Source organism: Tiliqua scincoides, chromosome 6 (genome assembly GCF_035046505.1).
Source record: "Tiliqua scincoides isolate rTilSci1 chromosome 6, rTilSci1.hap2, whole genome shotgun sequence".
In the NCBI taxonomy this organism is placed as follows: domain Eukaryota; kingdom Metazoa; phylum Chordata; class Lepidosauria; order Squamata; family Scincidae; genus Tiliqua; species Tiliqua scincoides.
The window spans coordinates 88,483,098-88,499,677 of NC_089826.1; the positions used below are offsets into that span (position 1 = coordinate 88,483,098).

At 46.3% G+C, this 16,580-nt stretch overlaps 1 pseudogene; it reads left to right on the forward strand.

Annotated features, from left to right (window-relative positions):
- Positions 1-7,518: 7,518 nt before the first annotated feature.
- Positions 7,519-7,636, forward strand: LOC136656259 (5S ribosomal RNA; annotated as a pseudogene).
- Positions 7,637-16,580: the final 8,944 nt, after the last annotated feature.

Consider the following 16,580-nt stretch of genomic DNA (forward strand, 5'->3'; position numbering starts at 1 on the left):
ATCACTAACTGAAGTTGTCTCCCACAGAGATAGATATGGGGCAGGGATAGGACAGGCTAGTGGAGGGAAAGCACTGGATCAGGTGGATGAAGGCTGCCCCATTTTCTGCTCCACCTTCCAGCCTGTGACCAGCGTTGCTCTGCCAACTTGCCCTCAGGTTTGATGTGGGCGCTAAATGCTGAGTCAGCTCAGAAAACCCTTGTCATCCAGGGTCAGGTCCTAGGTGAAAAGACTGACCTGACATGCTTTACCCAGGTGGAACTACAAAGCATATCAAGGCAGTGGGGTAGCTTCCAGGAAGCTTCACCGCAGGGTGCAAATGGGCCCTCCCCCTCCTCTTCAGAGTCATTCCGGGTGGGAGGGGGAGCAAAATGGAGGCAAATGCGTGGCAAGTTCTGAAGTGCTTCAATGTATGCTGAATCGTGGTGAATATATTCTTGCATTTTAAGTGTGCCACATGGATGAATTTGCAGGCTTCATTGGTGTATTGTGCAGTTGCCTACTGGACAGCATTGCTTATCCATTTAGTTATTTGATTTTTCTCTGTAAACCACTTTGTGAACTTTAGTTGAAAAGCGGTATATAAATACTGTTAATAATAATAATAATAATAATAATAATAATAATATCCCCTATCTAGACTGGGGGTTTCTAACTAGCATAGTGTTTATATTTCAGAAATGAAGGCATGTTGATGCAAATCCTGACCAGTCTAACTTTTGGGAGGCTTTCACCTTCCTGCGCTCTTTGATTCTCTTCTCCCTTTCCTATGTAATGGTTTCCTCTTTTCCAGAGCAGCTAGAAGAACTGGAGAGAATGTTCCTGGAAGACCATTATCCCGACAGTGAGAAGCGCCGCGAAATTGCCGCTGCTGTGGGTGTCACACCACAACGGGTCATGGTGAGTCTCTTCCAGTGAGCCCCAGAGAGTTCCAGAAATGTGAGGTCTGCTCTGATGAGCCATGGAAATTGAGCCACCAGCTCATGCAAGGTTGCTGCTATGGCTTCATGGAAAGACAAAGCGAAGAGGCGCTGTGATCTCATGGAAGCTTGTGCTGCCAGTGTTAACACTGTTCATGTGAATAGACCGCTCATGTGATCAGATTGTGTTTTCATTTGTTGTACACATCAACCACTTGCAGTGTTGGAACAGACTAGGAATGAACCAAAATTCAAGATACTATCTGGTGGCGTAACAGTTTGCAAACTATTGAATGCAATGCAGATCAAGGGCAGGGCAGATTTGTACCTGAAAGTTTACCTGCTCTCTCTCACATGTTGGTTCAGTCAATGATCTCACTTCAGTGAGATAAAATCTCAAGACACATAGACGAACAGGCCTTGCTGAGAGAGAATCAGCATGGCTTCTGTAAGGGTAAGTCTTGCCTCACAAACCTTTTAGAATTCTTTGGAAAGGTCAACAGGCATGTGGATGTGGGAGAAGCCATAGACATTATATATCTGGACTTTCAGAAGGCATTCAACACAGTCCTTCACTAAAGGCTGCTGAAAAAACTCCACAGTCAGGGAATGAGAGGGCAGGTCATCTCCTGGATTGAGACCTGGTTGAAGACCAGGAAACAGAGAGTGGGTGTCAATGGGCAATTTTCACAATGGAGAAAGGTGAAAAGCGGTGTGCCCCAAGGATCTGTCCTGGGACCGATGCTTTTCATCCTGTTCATAAATGACCTGAAGACAGGGGTGAGCAGTGAGGTGGCTAAGTTTGCAGACGACACCAAACTTTTCCAAGTGGTGAAGACCAGAAGTGATTGTGAGGAGCTCCAGAAGGATCTCTCCAGACTGGCAGAATGGGCAGCAAAATGGTAGATGCGTTTCAATGTAAGTAAGTGTAAAGTCATGCACATTGGGGCAAAAAATCAAAACTTCACATATAGGCTAATGGGTTCTGAGCTGTCTGTGACAGATCAGGAGAGAGATCTTGGGGTGGTGGTGGACAAGTCGATGAAAGTGTCGACTCAATGTGCGGTGGCAGTGAAGAAGGCCAATTCTATGCTTGGGATCATTAGAAAAGGTATTGAGAACAAAACGGCTACTATAATGCCATTGTACAAATCGATGGTAAGGCCACACCTGGAGTATTGTGTCCAGTTCTGGTCACCGCATCTCAAAAAGGACATAGTGGAAATGGAAAAGGTGCAAAAGAGAGCGACTAATATGATTACGGGGCTGGGGCACCTTCCTTATGAGGAAAGGCTACGGCGTTTGGGCCTCTTCAGCCTAGAAAAGAGACGCCTGAGGGGGGACATGATTGAGACATATAAAATTATGCATGGGAAGGATAAAGTGGATAGAGAGTTGCTCTTTACACTCTCACATAACTCCAGAACCAGGGGACATCCACTAAAATTGAGTGTTGGGAGGGTTAGGACAGACAAAAGGAAATATTTCTTTACTCAGCGTGTGGTTGGTCTGTGGAACTCCTTGCCACAGGATGTGGTGATGGCGTCTAGCCTGGACGCCTTTAAAAGGGATTGGACAAGTTTCTGGAGGAAAAATCCATTATGGGTTTCAAGCCATGATGTGTATGTGCAACCTCCTGATTTTAGAAATGGGCTATGTCAGAATGCCAGATGCAAGGGAGGGCACCAGGATGAGGTCTCTTGTTATCTGGTGTGCTCCCTGGGACATTTGTTGGGCCGCTGTGAGATACAGGAAGCTGGACTAGATGGGCCTATGGCCTGATCTAGTAAGGCTGTTCCTATGTTCTTAGTGTTTTTGTTTTTCTGTGAACATAAAATTTATATCATTTGCTAGAACAAAAGATGGTCATCCAAGTCAATAAAAAGATGGTTATTTTTCGATGACTTTTGGGTGAAGGTGAAATAGTGTTTCTCATTTGACATTTTTTGCTTTTGGATTTGCTTGTTCGGAGCTGGGGCTCTTATTCGCTCTTCTGGCCAGGATTCATCTTAAGCAAGCATGTGTAGAAAGGAAGAGGTGCTGGAGATTCCTTTTCCCTCTCAGCATCTGGATGGTAAAAGAGGGACCACCTTTTTACAGGGTGGGTTGTTCCCTTTTGTCCTCACACTTATGGCCTTGGGATATGAACCTAAATCTCCCAAACCCATATTCCAAATGCTGCCTGCCATATAACACAGACTCTGGGGCTCGAACAACATGCTCTGATCAAGCTCTTGGATGTATGTTTTCCAGTGAAATGCATGCATGAGCTGCAAATTTCATCACAGCAACAATGCAGGAGAAAGGAAGTAATTTTTCTCTTTGAGTTGATGTTGCAATCAAATGATCTCCTCCCAGCTTCTTCCCAGTGCACAGGAGAAAAACAGAGTAGCTTGTGGAAGTCCCTGTATTAATCCCTGCTGGGTGGGAAAACAGTTTGGGGATAGGGGATTTTGATCACAAAATGACTCGGAAGGGAAGAATGGATTCCCCGCTTCTTGCATTGAACAAATTTGCAGTCTTCTCACAACCTGTACTTCACTGGGGGGAGGGAGCTACCAGGAGATGGATCTCAGGTGTCATGCATCAAACAAATTGCACATGACACTCTCACATGCATTTTTTTCCCCAGCTCCTGATTTTTTTTTTTGCTAATCTCAAATGTAGCTGCAGAATTGGGGTGGGGGAGCTCCTCGGTGTTCACCCCCATGCCATTTTCCATTCAAAACTGCTCTCTTCCTGCTGCTTTTCTCCATGTGGAGCAAAAGAGATGGGCGTGCAATGTGAGAAGAGAGTGGTTGAAAGGTTAATGGCCCCTTCCCCACCTGTCCTTGGCTGAAGGTTCAGCCTCCATGATTCCTTTAAATCTGGGGGGAATTGCTGTGTACTTGAGGTCCTTTGCATTTTTTCCCTTTTGTGTTGGGAAGAGGTCCTATGATCTGGCAGAGGCAGGAATTATAGAGGCTTATCATAAGCGACCTTCTCGGGCAGACAGCAGTGCTGGTATTTGTATGTTTTAAGAAGGTGGGAAGACGCTCTTGGGGGGTGTTTCACAAAGAAATTGTTACTCCTTTTTATTAGGTCTGGTTCCAGAATCGCAGGGCAAAGTGGAGGAAAATGGAAAAACTAACCGTGAAGAGTAACAAGAAATGCTCCGCTCCGGCACCCAGTGCCTGCCAAACAGTCGGCCCTCCACACAGCACTCAGGGGTGAGCAGCTTCTGCATCCCAGGCTGGGCATGGGCGATAGATATGAAGAGAATGGAACGTGGCACTTTGGAGGCATTGCTGCCATTGATGTTATAAACACACATTTCTTTTGTTCCCCACTTGTTACTCCTGGTCATACAGGTTTTGCACGGTTTGGGAATTACTAGTGGAAGCAATCATTACATGAGTGGGAATACACTGGGGCAATCGTAACATTCTCAGATGACCTTGAACTCTCTGTGAAAGAAATGGACAGACTCAGCTAACGGGTCTCACTTCTGTGAATCAAGGACATGTTTTCTCTCATATTGATGTTTATTTTAGGAGGCCGAAACCCTGACTCTTTGCATGTTAATGGTACTAGAAAACAGCATCCTGTAGCTCAGAGCAGGATATTCTAGGCCAGTGATTTTCAACATTTCTCTTCTCACAGCACACTGACCTCTGTGGTCTTCTCTATGGTCTTTGCCTCTTGTGATGCCACTTCCAGCTTTCAGGAGAGTCTTAGGAACATAAGAAGAGCCCTGCTGGATCAGGCCCGAGGCCCATCTAGTCCAGCTTCTTGTATCTCACAGCTGCCCACCAAATGCCCCAGGGAGCACACAAGACAACAAGAGACCTGCATCCTGGTGCCCTCCCTTGCATCTTGTCTTCTGGGTTCAGCAGCTTTGTTTCTAGTGCAGCTATCTACAATAATCAATTAATTAAGCAGAGCCCGTGGAGGAAGGCAATTCCTCACTACAGATGGTTGCACTAGAAACAGGTGCAGAGCCCAGAAGAGATTTTCAGCAATTTTTGACTGCTGTGCTCCAAACACCTGCAGAATTTTCATGCTACACCAGTTTAAAACAGCTGTTCTGGGCCCTAATGCATCTTTAGTTTGTAGTGAATCTCTTATTTTCTGGTTTATTTATGTTTTAAAGAAGACAATGAATATTCTGTATGTTGCAAAGACACATTTCAAAATGTCTTGACAGACTACTCCAGGGTACATTTTACTACTGTCTTAACTTGTGTAGTGCCATCCGTGTAGCTGGCGCTTTGCAGCTCTCCAAGCAGGAATTATTTTCTTTGCCCTACCTGGAGGCGTTTCCAGGGATCGAATCTGAGACCTTCTGCCTGCCCAGCAGAGGCAGGACCACCGAGCCCTTCCTACACAGGCAATCTGGGAAGAGTTTCTAGGCAGCCTGTGCTAGGTCCTGGAGTGACCAGGAAGCCAGCATCGGGTTCTAAGTAGGGATGTGATGCAATCAGAACCACAAGAGAAGGGTGCTTGTGGGAGGGGGTGGAGATGACACAACAGAAGATCCAAGAGCAGGCGGTGGCAGTGGTCAAAGCAAGAGATGAGTAGGCATGAACTCAGGGTTCCCACGGAGGGCATAGAGAGATGGTCTTCTTGCAATGTTGTAGGGGGAACTGCCTGGGCAACGCTTAACAAAGGAAGCGTGAGGTGGAAAATAAGGGGGGAAAGGGAGAGGTATGACTTATTTCCTCTCAGTGCTTTCCTCCTGACTTTGGGATAGAAAATGATAAAAATGGAACCTGATTAGACTACCCTACTAAAAATGTAATGATTGCGGAATGAAACAAACCATTACTTTTCTATTCCCAGCTACAGAATGGTTTTCCCTCCCAGCCTCAAAGGGACTACTGGGCAGGACCCACCTCCACTGTTATGGGGGGGGGGGTCTTTTGTCTCCGGTGCAGCTCTTGATTAACTCCTAGGTGTCCCTCCCATCCCTCCTACCACATGTTTCCTCCTCATCCTCCCTACGTGCCAAGTCAGCTCTCTCTGAAATATTCCGGGTTCCATTTTGCCTGGTGTAATAGCAAAAATTGAGTTTAAGCCTTGCAGGCCTGTGACTTGCAGAGCAGCTGGAGAAGATTTTTGCATTAGAGCAATCAAGAGATTCACTGTTTAAAGAGGCTGGCTGGTGTTTCAGTACGCAGGGGAAGTGAGAGTGAAAGCATTTTGTCTTTGGTTCAGTACTTGCTCTGATCCTCATGCTTAATTTTGCTTTCAGGGCACCTCTTCTCCCCAGGCCTACACTTTCTGACGTGGTGCATGATCAGCCCGCCGCACTTGAGTTGCCACATGCTGCAGTGGTCAACCCTTCTGGCCTGCTTCCTGGACAGCCTGCATTGCAGGCCTCTGCATTAGGTGAGACCTTGTGAACACCCACTGCGTGAGTCTTGCATGGTTTCCTTTCACCTACCCAAACCCTCCATTCCTTCTCTTCCCTTCCTTTCCTGATGCACAGGCTATTTCATGCATGAAACCTGGGAGTTGTATGTATATATTTATTTATTAATAAATTTATATCCCACTTGATCTCCCAAGTGGGCATTCAAAGCAGCTGTGGATTGCATATGTTGTGGTGTACCTAAAACGTCTGTCTGTCTGTCTGTCTGTCTGTCTGTAAACATAATATATGATTTAGCCTGGAGACTATTTGTAAATTACAGCTATCATCTATCATTAATAATGGAGCAGAGTAGGATTATGATCTGTGGCCGCTCCCATGATTTTAGGTCAACTGCCCAGCTGTCATTTTAAAAAAAGTTGATCTCCTGCTTGTTGTATCGAGCAACTCTGCAAATTAGGAAGAAACTGTAACCGACTTTGACTATTTCTACTGATTCCTCACCAAGAGCATTTCCACTTAAGTGAGGAAAGGGTAGAATTCCGAATGCTGCCCTCCTTCCTTATTTTCCAAAAGTTCTAGGAAGGGCTTTAAAATCTGGTTTCACATTGCAAGAATGAACACAATCCACTTTGCTTCTTTTCCTTGTTTCTTCTTATCTCGAGTTGGTTTGGTTCCACCTCTGCACCTGACGAGTGAGCAGACAATCTTGGCAGCTGTGAGAGAGGTTGTGGGAAGCCCACTTGACTTTGAGATAAAGCTCACGAAACCACATGTATTAAACAACTTGGTGAAATGTTCTTCTTCATCGGTGCAGGGATAAGACTGTGGCCTGTTCCTCGGCCAGCCGCAGGAGTCCTTGATCTTCTCTCAGACAGGTTTGAAGCAGAGTCCCGTTCCAGCATTGTCCTGCGTAGTGACTGCTCTTGCCACAGTTCTAGTGGGAATGTCATTCTTTTTCTTCCCTAGCAGCAGGCCTACCTGGTTACCTAGACATCAGCATTCTTCTAGCTTGTCAAGTACATTACAGGCACATGTGTGCACATACCATTTTTTTACAGCCCCAACTAGTTGGCAAACAAGGTTTTGAAGCCCTCATGGGCAATCTTCTAGGACTGGTGGTCTGCGTTGGGCTTGCAGGGTTCAAGTTGTACAGGCCTAACCTGAAGAACTGCAACCGATCAGCACCCCTGGTTTGCTAAATTCATTCCTCAGCTGAGAGAAACAGAAGCTTCTCTGCTGCTGGTCTTCTATCTGTTACCCTGCACATGCCTGATCTCGTCTGATCTCAGAAGCTAAGCAGGGTCAGGCCTGGTTAGTACTTGGATGGGAGACCGCTTGGGAATACCTGGTGCTGTAGGCTTATACCATAGTCTTTTGAGACTGAGGGTTGCCAACCATAGCAGCGGTGAATCCCAGCAGCTGCCATCTCCCTGAACTTGCCCCTGCAAATGTCTTAGGCAGGTTTCTCTCCCAAACCGTTACTGGCGTGAAATCAGTCCTTAAACTTGCTTTTAGTTTTGTTGCCATGTCAGTGAAAGCCAGTAGGTTGTGCTCTAGCACTGATTTTCTGCACAATATCAAGTGCTCTGAAATCAAACCAGTTCTTAAACTCTTTATTTTGCAAGAGCGGGAAGCCTAAGCTGCTTATAAAATCTGAAACATTAGATTTTTCCTATTGCTTTAATAACTGGTGCTACCAAGTTTTGTAATCTCACAGCCTGTGTTATCTGTGTTGCGAATGTTACACCATGGCCACTTACACCCTATATTAAGAACATCTGTTGCATTGTAAGTCACTGAGAGGGCTCAGCACAAGCTAAACCAGTAAATACTCAAGTTGGAGGCGATTCCTGTTGTATGGCACACGCACCTCTCACACACATGCAAAAGAAATAAATTGAGAAAAAACTGTACCTTACATTTGTAAAGATGTCCTGTTTAGATTGGCTTCTGGCAGGCTTGGCAGGGTGGAGGAACAGTCTTATGTTAAGATTGTGTGTTGTTTTCTTGAAGCTTGTGTGTCTGTTTTTACCATACTGAGTTAAAGTTTTGTTGCCTGCCCCACAAGATTCCAAGGGAAGTGGGCATTCCAGCCTTTAAGTGTTGGTAGCACATAACTTTTTGGGTAAGTAATTTCAGAAATGGAAGTTCACATTTTCACAGAAGCACCTGTCACTTCTGTCTCATGTTTTCTGGTTGAAAAAGGAAGGTGGTGCATAACTAGAGTGGGTAACGGCCGTGGTTTCTCTTCCTCTGGATGCGGCAAGAAATCTTTACTCCTGTCTTTGGATAGAAACTTACAGAAACTGTGGTTCCTCTCCAATATAATCAATATTCTCCCATCTTCCTCATGGTATCTATTTCAGTTTGATGGCTGGACAATGCAATAATCCTGCAAAAGAAGCACTTAAGGAAAGATGTGTGGATTCTCCATAATCAGATGGGTATTGACTCATTTGCCTACCTTCCCCCCCCCCCACACACACACCAAAGAAGTAAATGTCCAGGAACACCCTGACTGTTTGCACTTCTCCTCCCCCCCCCCCCAGAAGAATCTTGCAGGTAGCATTGTAGGAACCAGTTCTGTGCAAGGGTGTCACTTGTTTTAGTTGTAGTTGCAGGACTACACCAGCGCCCCAAGGGAAACCAAACATGCTTGCGCTCTTCTGGAGTAGAGTGCAATGCAGATTGCTTTCGACCGGTTCACTAGATCTCCTAAGAGCCAACAGCTCTTCTCATTCACATATTGGAATGGTGGTTCTTAAACCATGATTCAGTTTCAGATCAAGCAATCCAGAATGTTTTGTGTTCAGTATGACAAAGACTGAGGACCATGTAGCACACTATGGAGGCGCAAACCTGGGTTCTCCACCAAGTGAATGTTCGACAGTTTCCATATTGGAAACTGACTCTCTCGACCAGGTTGCTAGCTTTATCTCTCTGGTACTGGTAGGATGGAATTCTGGGTCTTCTGCTACATTATGGTTTGTGGGGGGAGGGGGTAATGGATGACCATGATTGCTTTACTTTATTGTTTTTTGTTTGCTTTGTTTGTGTGTTTGTTGTTGTGTATCTCCTCTATCTATGCCAATAAAGGTCTTAAGTATGTATGACTACAATGGGACTTAGAAATAAGTCCCATTGACATGCATAGGACTGGGTGCCTCTCTTGGTGAGACAGGGAAACTTGAATACTTGAGGCTGCTTGTCCAGTACAAGTCCCTGGCCATGTTCAGGTATATACCTGATTGCCAGATGTAGGGGAGGGCACCAGGATGAGGTCTCTTGTTATCTGGTGTGCTCCCTGGGGCCTTTGGTGGGCCACTGTGAGATACAGGAAGCTGGACTAGATGGGCCTTTGGCCTGATCCAGCAGGGCTCTTCTTATGTTCTTGATGTAACCTGAACTGGAGAGCTGCTGCCCTGGAGAGCAGGCACTGGTGTTGTAGGATAACTGGAATCCTTTCTGTCAGTGCTCTTCTTTTTGACCCCATCGGCTTTTCTTGCAGAATTTCATCACGGGCTCTTGCACTCTTTTCCAGCCACCTCCCACAAGCCTTTGACGTCGTTTATCTTCAGAATCTGTCCCACGTTTTCTTTTTCCTTTACAGTTGCCTCAGTGACAGGCAGGGGAACTCCATATGAACCTGTCCCAACAAAGGTTGTTTCCCAGGACATATTTCCTGCCATTTCGAGCCCCCCGCCCATTCGCAGGGCCAGCCTTCCACTCAGCATGGTGTTTAACCCAAACAACCACATTGTTCCGTTGAGGCTGGATGCTCCTAGCAGTGAATACAGCCCATCATCCAGCCAGGAAAGCGGCTCCAGTGAGGTCCTGACTTACAGCAGCCAGAGCCAAAGGTAGGAGAGTCGCCACCGCAGGGAGCAAGATGAAGGCAGCTCAGACCTCCTCTCCATTAGGGAAGATCTTCTTTGCTATGTGAGAGAAGACGGCTGAGTTGTACTTTTGTCCTAATTAACTTCCTTCCTACTGCCACCAAATCTGTTGATGCTTGTACCCCAGATCTGCCACCTGTAGTGGCTGCTTCCCCCTTGAATTTGCCCACATGCACTTCAAAGCAGCGTTGCCCTGTCCACTGTGCAGGTGTGTCCTGCTTGGGGCCCACCAATGCACAGGTGTAACATTTGCATTTGTCTTTCACAGGTCTGTCCAACACATGGAAACCCAAATGATACTGTTGGGTCCACAGGCAGTTCGTGCCCAATGCAAACATTGTGACTGTATGTGGGCATTGGATGGGCCTAGAGCCAAATGGGGAAGAGTGGTTTGCTTGCACCGTGTGTGCAGCCTCTGCACCCTGAAGGTTGTCAGAACCGGCCTTTTGTCTCCTGGCCTGTCTGCCTGTTTTCCCCCCTCTAAACTCAAGCTAGGCTTGGATTCAGCTATTCTTGCTAAAAGTTTTTGAAACTCAGTTCTCCTTAAAACTGTCTTCCTGTTGCTACTAGATCTGTTGCCTTTTCATGGCACCCAAATCCATTGCCTGCATTAGCTTGGACCCTTCTCTGTGGGTGGATTTAAAGGAACTTGCTCTCAAAGGGGGTGGAGAATATTTATATTAGAGCCTGCACTGCGTGCCTAAGCACCAGCAAGCATTTATTTTTCAGTGATATTTTAAAAATTAAACCTTTTGTAGAGTGAGTTGAGGTATATGTACAATATCAATGCACATCAAAAGTGGGTTCCCCCCCCCAAGTCTGCTAGCTGTCCTCCTTCCTTGTAGAGAGAGTAGGGTGTAACTCCAAATAATAACCTGTTGTTTCTTTTTTCTTTATCGTGCTAGCAGTTCTCCACTACACTGCAATTACCCTGAACAGCTGGAACCTACAGCCAACCTAGAGACCCCCTATTATCACCCACCCAACCAATCTGAGGCCTTCCAGTACTCTCAGCCCCAGGCACCTCCATTGTATCACTTCCCCATCCATCTCACGGGCAGCGTGTTGCCCAGCGTGTGTCTCACGTCAGCTACACCCAGTAAATCCAGCAATGCTTTATTCTCTCTCCCTGGAAATGGTGGACTTGTGGCATACCCCCGGGAGGGCTCCGTAGTCCCTTATCTGCAGAACCACATAGGAGGACAGCTCTTGATACAACCGTCAGCGGGGAACTCAGGTAAGTGTCAACGGTTGAGCCCTGACCAGTGTTGATGAGTCCTTCTTGAAGGGACAGATTTCTTCAGTGGTGAGAGAGACTCTGTGTGTCCTCCCACAATCTTTTTCATCATGAAGAGGCAAAAACTATTCTCATATTATATTATCTCTCTCTCTTTCCAGTCCATCTATTATGGCTCTTTTGGCTTATGTTGCATTTTATTCAGAGACTTTACTGTGAAATTTAATGAGTTATTACTGAGACATTTTCAGGTGACTGAAGCCCTATAAAGCCGTGACTGGCTGTTTGCTTTTCTCCTCCACCCTCCTTTCTCACGGCTTCTGTTCCTTACGCAGGCTACGTCCCTGCATTGCAGGCTGTGCCCTGGAATGAGTTCTACCTGCAGGGGGCTCCACTGTCCAATCAGCCTTGCTCCCAGGTGCAGTTTTCTAACTGTGAAGGTGGATCTTACCCTGCAGAGCAGACACAGTACGCCCCGAAGCCGTGCACCACCTCCAGTGCCTGTCTGCTGCAGCTGCCAAGAGCGACACTGCCGGGATCCACTCTGTTGTTTACTGCCAAGCAAATGGTGCCAGCAGAGTCCAGTTCAAACCCAGACCCCCATTCACTTGAAGAGCACGTGATGCTGTCCGAGAGGGACTCTGATACTGAGAATCCTCCCAAAGAGCAAGGAAATGTTGATGGTGCGTAACTAGACAGGTGGCCACTGCGTTACTGTCTGAAATGAAGACCATATGCAAGGCCAGGCAAGACAAGGTGCCCCTGGGGGTTTTGAAATGGGCACATGCAGTTGTTGCGCAGGGGAGCTGTTCAGAGCAGAACCAGAGCACTTGGGGGGGGGAGGTTATTAGTTGCCACCTTCTATTTGAGACACTTCCCCTCTTACTCTACCCCCCCCCTTATTTTTGGTGTTACTGTTTCTGGGGAAATGCAGCCATTTGGAAGGATAAGAATTTGTTGCTCCACAGAGAGCCCTGAGAGTGGCCTGTGCCACTGAATGCATGCCTTGTTGCAGAGGGTCTATAGTGAGGAGGACCCGTCTGCAGATCCCATAGCAAGAGCCATCTGCCTTCCTTCACAACCCCTCCCTGCACCCCTCCCAACTGTTGGAGTCCATTTTTCTCCATATCCTCTTTAAACATAAGAGCCCTGCTGGATAAGGGCCCATCTAGACCAGCTTCTTCCATCTCACAGGGCCTCAGGGAGCACTCAAGACAAGGCCTGGCATTCAGAGATGGGCTACTTCTGAAACAGAAGATAGATCTGGAAGGGAGGCTCAGGCAGTGTCGAGTCGCCCCCTGCTGAGTCTTGCACCCAGCAAAACCCCCCCCCCCCCATTGCCTCAGCTTTGTGATATCCCTGGTTTGGACACCTTTTTTCTTTGTGGCTTGGGTGAGGCAGGGCACTATTTTGCTTCTTGTGGAAGTTATGTTGATGTCCAGCGGTTTCTTTAAAAAGGGGGCTTGGCCAAAGATGGATGTAGCCAGAGGAGGAGGGCTGGGGGTGCCAGAAAAGTGGTCCCTGCAAGAGATTATTTTCTACGTACCCATCTGAAGTTCAGTGTTTCATAGGGAAACAAAGACTTGAGCCCCTAAAAGTTGCTGAGTGGGGAATTTTGCACATCACCTTCTGCCCAGCCAGGCTGTTTCACTGATGATATTGTGGCAGGCTGATGACCTTGCCCACCAAGGTCCCTATAATTCCACCTGTGGGTCCCAAGCCTCTTTTAGGAATTGCGATGACCAGTTCTTGCTCCTGACCACGTTTCCATGTTGGGGCTTTCTGGAGGTAGCAAAAGAGTGGGAGGGGTAGTTCTGTCCTGAGATTCCACATGCATGAGAACAATTGGTGTCATTCTGGAAATTGCAAACAAAGCTCCTCTTGGATCACCCACAGGATTCCTATTGCTTGCTCTTTGTCTCTCTCGTGTCCCTCCACAAGATTATCCTGGCTCACTTTTCTCTGTGCTTTCAGATTTCTCTGAAGAGAGCAAGGACTGACGCTTCTTTGTGGACAGCGAGGGGAGAAAAGAATATTTTTCAGACAACATTTTTCAGATCAGAAAAAAAGAAAATGAGAGAAAAGAAGATAATATTACTGTGGTTAATAAACCTTGTTTTGGAGATTGTTCGAAGGAGAGGAAAAGTACTCTGTGAAATAAAGTCCACCAAGAGCATGAAGGAAAGCAAGAATAATGTTAGTTCTCTTAGGACTGGTTCTGTGATTTATATATTTAAGCTGTCACCCCGCTGAGGAAAGAAGCAGTGACTCTTAAATTAATAAAACAAATTGAGTCTTTAGTTTTGCATATGACTTTTTTTTTAAACTTAATTCCAGAATCCCTGAGAGGTAACAGGTGTTATTAGGAAACCTTTATACACAGAGCATTACTGGACTATATGAAACTGGGTGATGGTAACTTGTTCTAAAATTCAAGAAGTTATAATAAATGGGGAAAAATAAACATTCCAGGTAGATATCTCTTTTTTTAGTGATTAAAAAGGGGGGGGATTGCATTTGGGAATTCAGAGCTTCTAATCCTACTCAGGCAACTATCTTTAAACACAGTTAAACTCGGCCTAGGTTTTGGAGTCCCCAGACAGGGCCTCCCCCTAAGCAGAGGGAAGCTTCAAGCATCCTCTATAAAAATCAAGCCCCTTTTCATGCCACTTGCCACCAAATCAGATGTTGCAAGATGAGGAAATGAGTTTGGAATTAGGATGATCAGTGTTAGATCAGATGATCTTTGTTCTAAGGTAAGAACTCTTCTGAGGAGTTCTGAGAATTTGGGATGATTTTTCACTGCTCCTGGTGGCTGCTGGGGCCAAGGCTTTTGTGAAACAGATCTGGGAGGCCCCTAAAAAGCCAGTGAAATGTGCCCCTGAGGTGGGGCGTCGACTGAGGGGTGAGCCTGGCAGGTGACCCCCCCTCCCTCTCTTAGGCAGTGCAAGAGGACGAAGAAAGTCAGCTACATAACCAACCTGTTTACTAGCAAATAAAGCCAATAAATCCGGAGCTGAAGTCCCTGAATCTTCTGGATTCTACCAGCAGTGACCACAAGAGGTGAAAACAGTAGAGAAGAAAAATGTTGAAAATCACTGATCTAAGACATTGACCAGTGGTGTGCTCAGGTAGAGATTTAACTCTCTGTATTAAGGTGGTAGGGAACAAAATCAGTCTCTCTTTTCTTCTGGAAAGATGGTGTTTCCTCAGTCAACCATGAATGAGCAGAAGCAAGAACTAACGTGTTGCTGGTGGTTGGCATATCCTGTACTAAAAATGTTAGCCGTAAACACAGTATTAAATTTAAAAAGGTTACAAATGAGTCATTGTCCACGGCTATGTAAATGGCTTCACTGGTGTTTTGTTTTGTTTTCATTTTGATTCAGCTAAGATCCAAGAATATTCTTTCTGATCTTATTAGAGGAAGTGAATGCAGAACATGATTTCCATGGCAGACAATTCACAGAGATTCTTAAGAATAACAAGAGTCCATTTTTCACAACTTTTTCTGGCAAGGTGGCTTGCATAGATTGTGAGCTGCCAATTTCCCAGCTGAAATCAGTCAGGGTGGCTGAAAGCGTGCATGGAACTCACCCTACCTTCATTGTTCTCAGAGGCTTAGAGAGGGCAGCAGGCCTAGCACAGCAGCATGCTTGCAGCTTCTCATGAGTCCGGTGCTTGCAGCCCAATACAATTAAGCTCTTTCAGCTGTTGTGTGCCACTGCCCAAACGAAGAAAATGGAATGCTGGACCATGGCAGCCAGCAGCTTTAAGGCACAGTTGTTTTTTTTAAATAAGGAGCAGTCTATTTTGGTTGCTGTAGCCTTAAAAGTATATAAGTCTCAACTCTCCCAAGTGCCAGAGATAGGATGTAGAACTGTGAACCCACCCTGTGTGTAGGAATAAATACTTAAGGCACTGAATATTTTCAGTAGAAGTCCTTGCAGGTTCTCAAAGCTCTTCACTTACATGACTTCAGTCATCCTTACAACATCCCTGCAAAGAAAGCCAGTGCCGTCCTCCTGATATAAAGGCTGATGCAGGAGAGTTGAGGCTGAGAAAGAGGCAGGGACCACCCACCTGGCTGCTTCAGAGTTTTGATCATTGTGGTTCTTTTCTGCATGTTTTTCAGTTCTTCAGTGTTCCTAGGGGGAAGGTATGAGCTGTACACAACATTCAAATTTGGCCACAATGAATTTCTATAAAGATATTTCAAAACTGGTTGCCGTATTTTCAATCCTTTTCTTAAAAATTCTCAGCACAGAATTTGCCACATACAGAATTGCTGTTTTCACTGAACAACATGAAGGCCTCAAGATCCCGCTCCCTCTTTTAGTCCCCAGCATTTAAGGATCCATCGTGCATATGTATAGGATTCCCCCCCCCCCCGGCCATCACTCTGTACTAGCTTACTCTCTGGCAGGCCAAACAATCCTCTCCACCAGAGGCCCTATCATAGTATTGTAGAGATGGAGGGTACCAACAAGGTCATCTAATCCAACCCCCTGCCTGTAGCAAGAAATCCTCCTAGAGTATCTCCAGCAGGTGCCTGTCAAACCTCTGCTTGAAGCTCTCCAGGGAGGAAGAATCCACCACCTCCTTTGGCAATCGGTTCCACCGCTGAACTGCCCTGGCCAACAAGAATTTCTGGTGTCTAGCTGGAATCTCTTCCCCTGCTGTTTGTACCCATTGGATCTAGTTCTACTGTCAAAGGCAGTTGAGAACAGATTTGTCCCTTCTTCCCTACGATAGTCCTTCAGGAACTTGAAGAGTCTAATCGATTGTATCCCTCCCGTCCATCTCCCTTTCCTGAGTCGTCTTGTCACCTGAGGCAAGGCAGGCGGTCAGTGTGGGTTGACCTCAGGAGAGACTGCCTGCTCACCTCTCAGCTCTGTGTGTGAGCCACATGTAAAGCGAAGGCAGTCTTGGGTCAGTGCAGGATTTTCAAAGTGGACTTGGACAGCATGGGGCACAAACCTCCTACAAATCAGGTTTTATTCTGTGTCTACCAACACACTTGAAAATGGCTTCCAGTTTTGTACAAAACATGAGCAATCATAACAAAAAGGGGTTTTTTCTCCTTTCTCCTGATGGGTCAGCTTCAGATGCGGCAGGCAGGCAGCAGCATGGCAAGGACCACACTGGCGAGGGGTGGGTGAGCAGGTGCT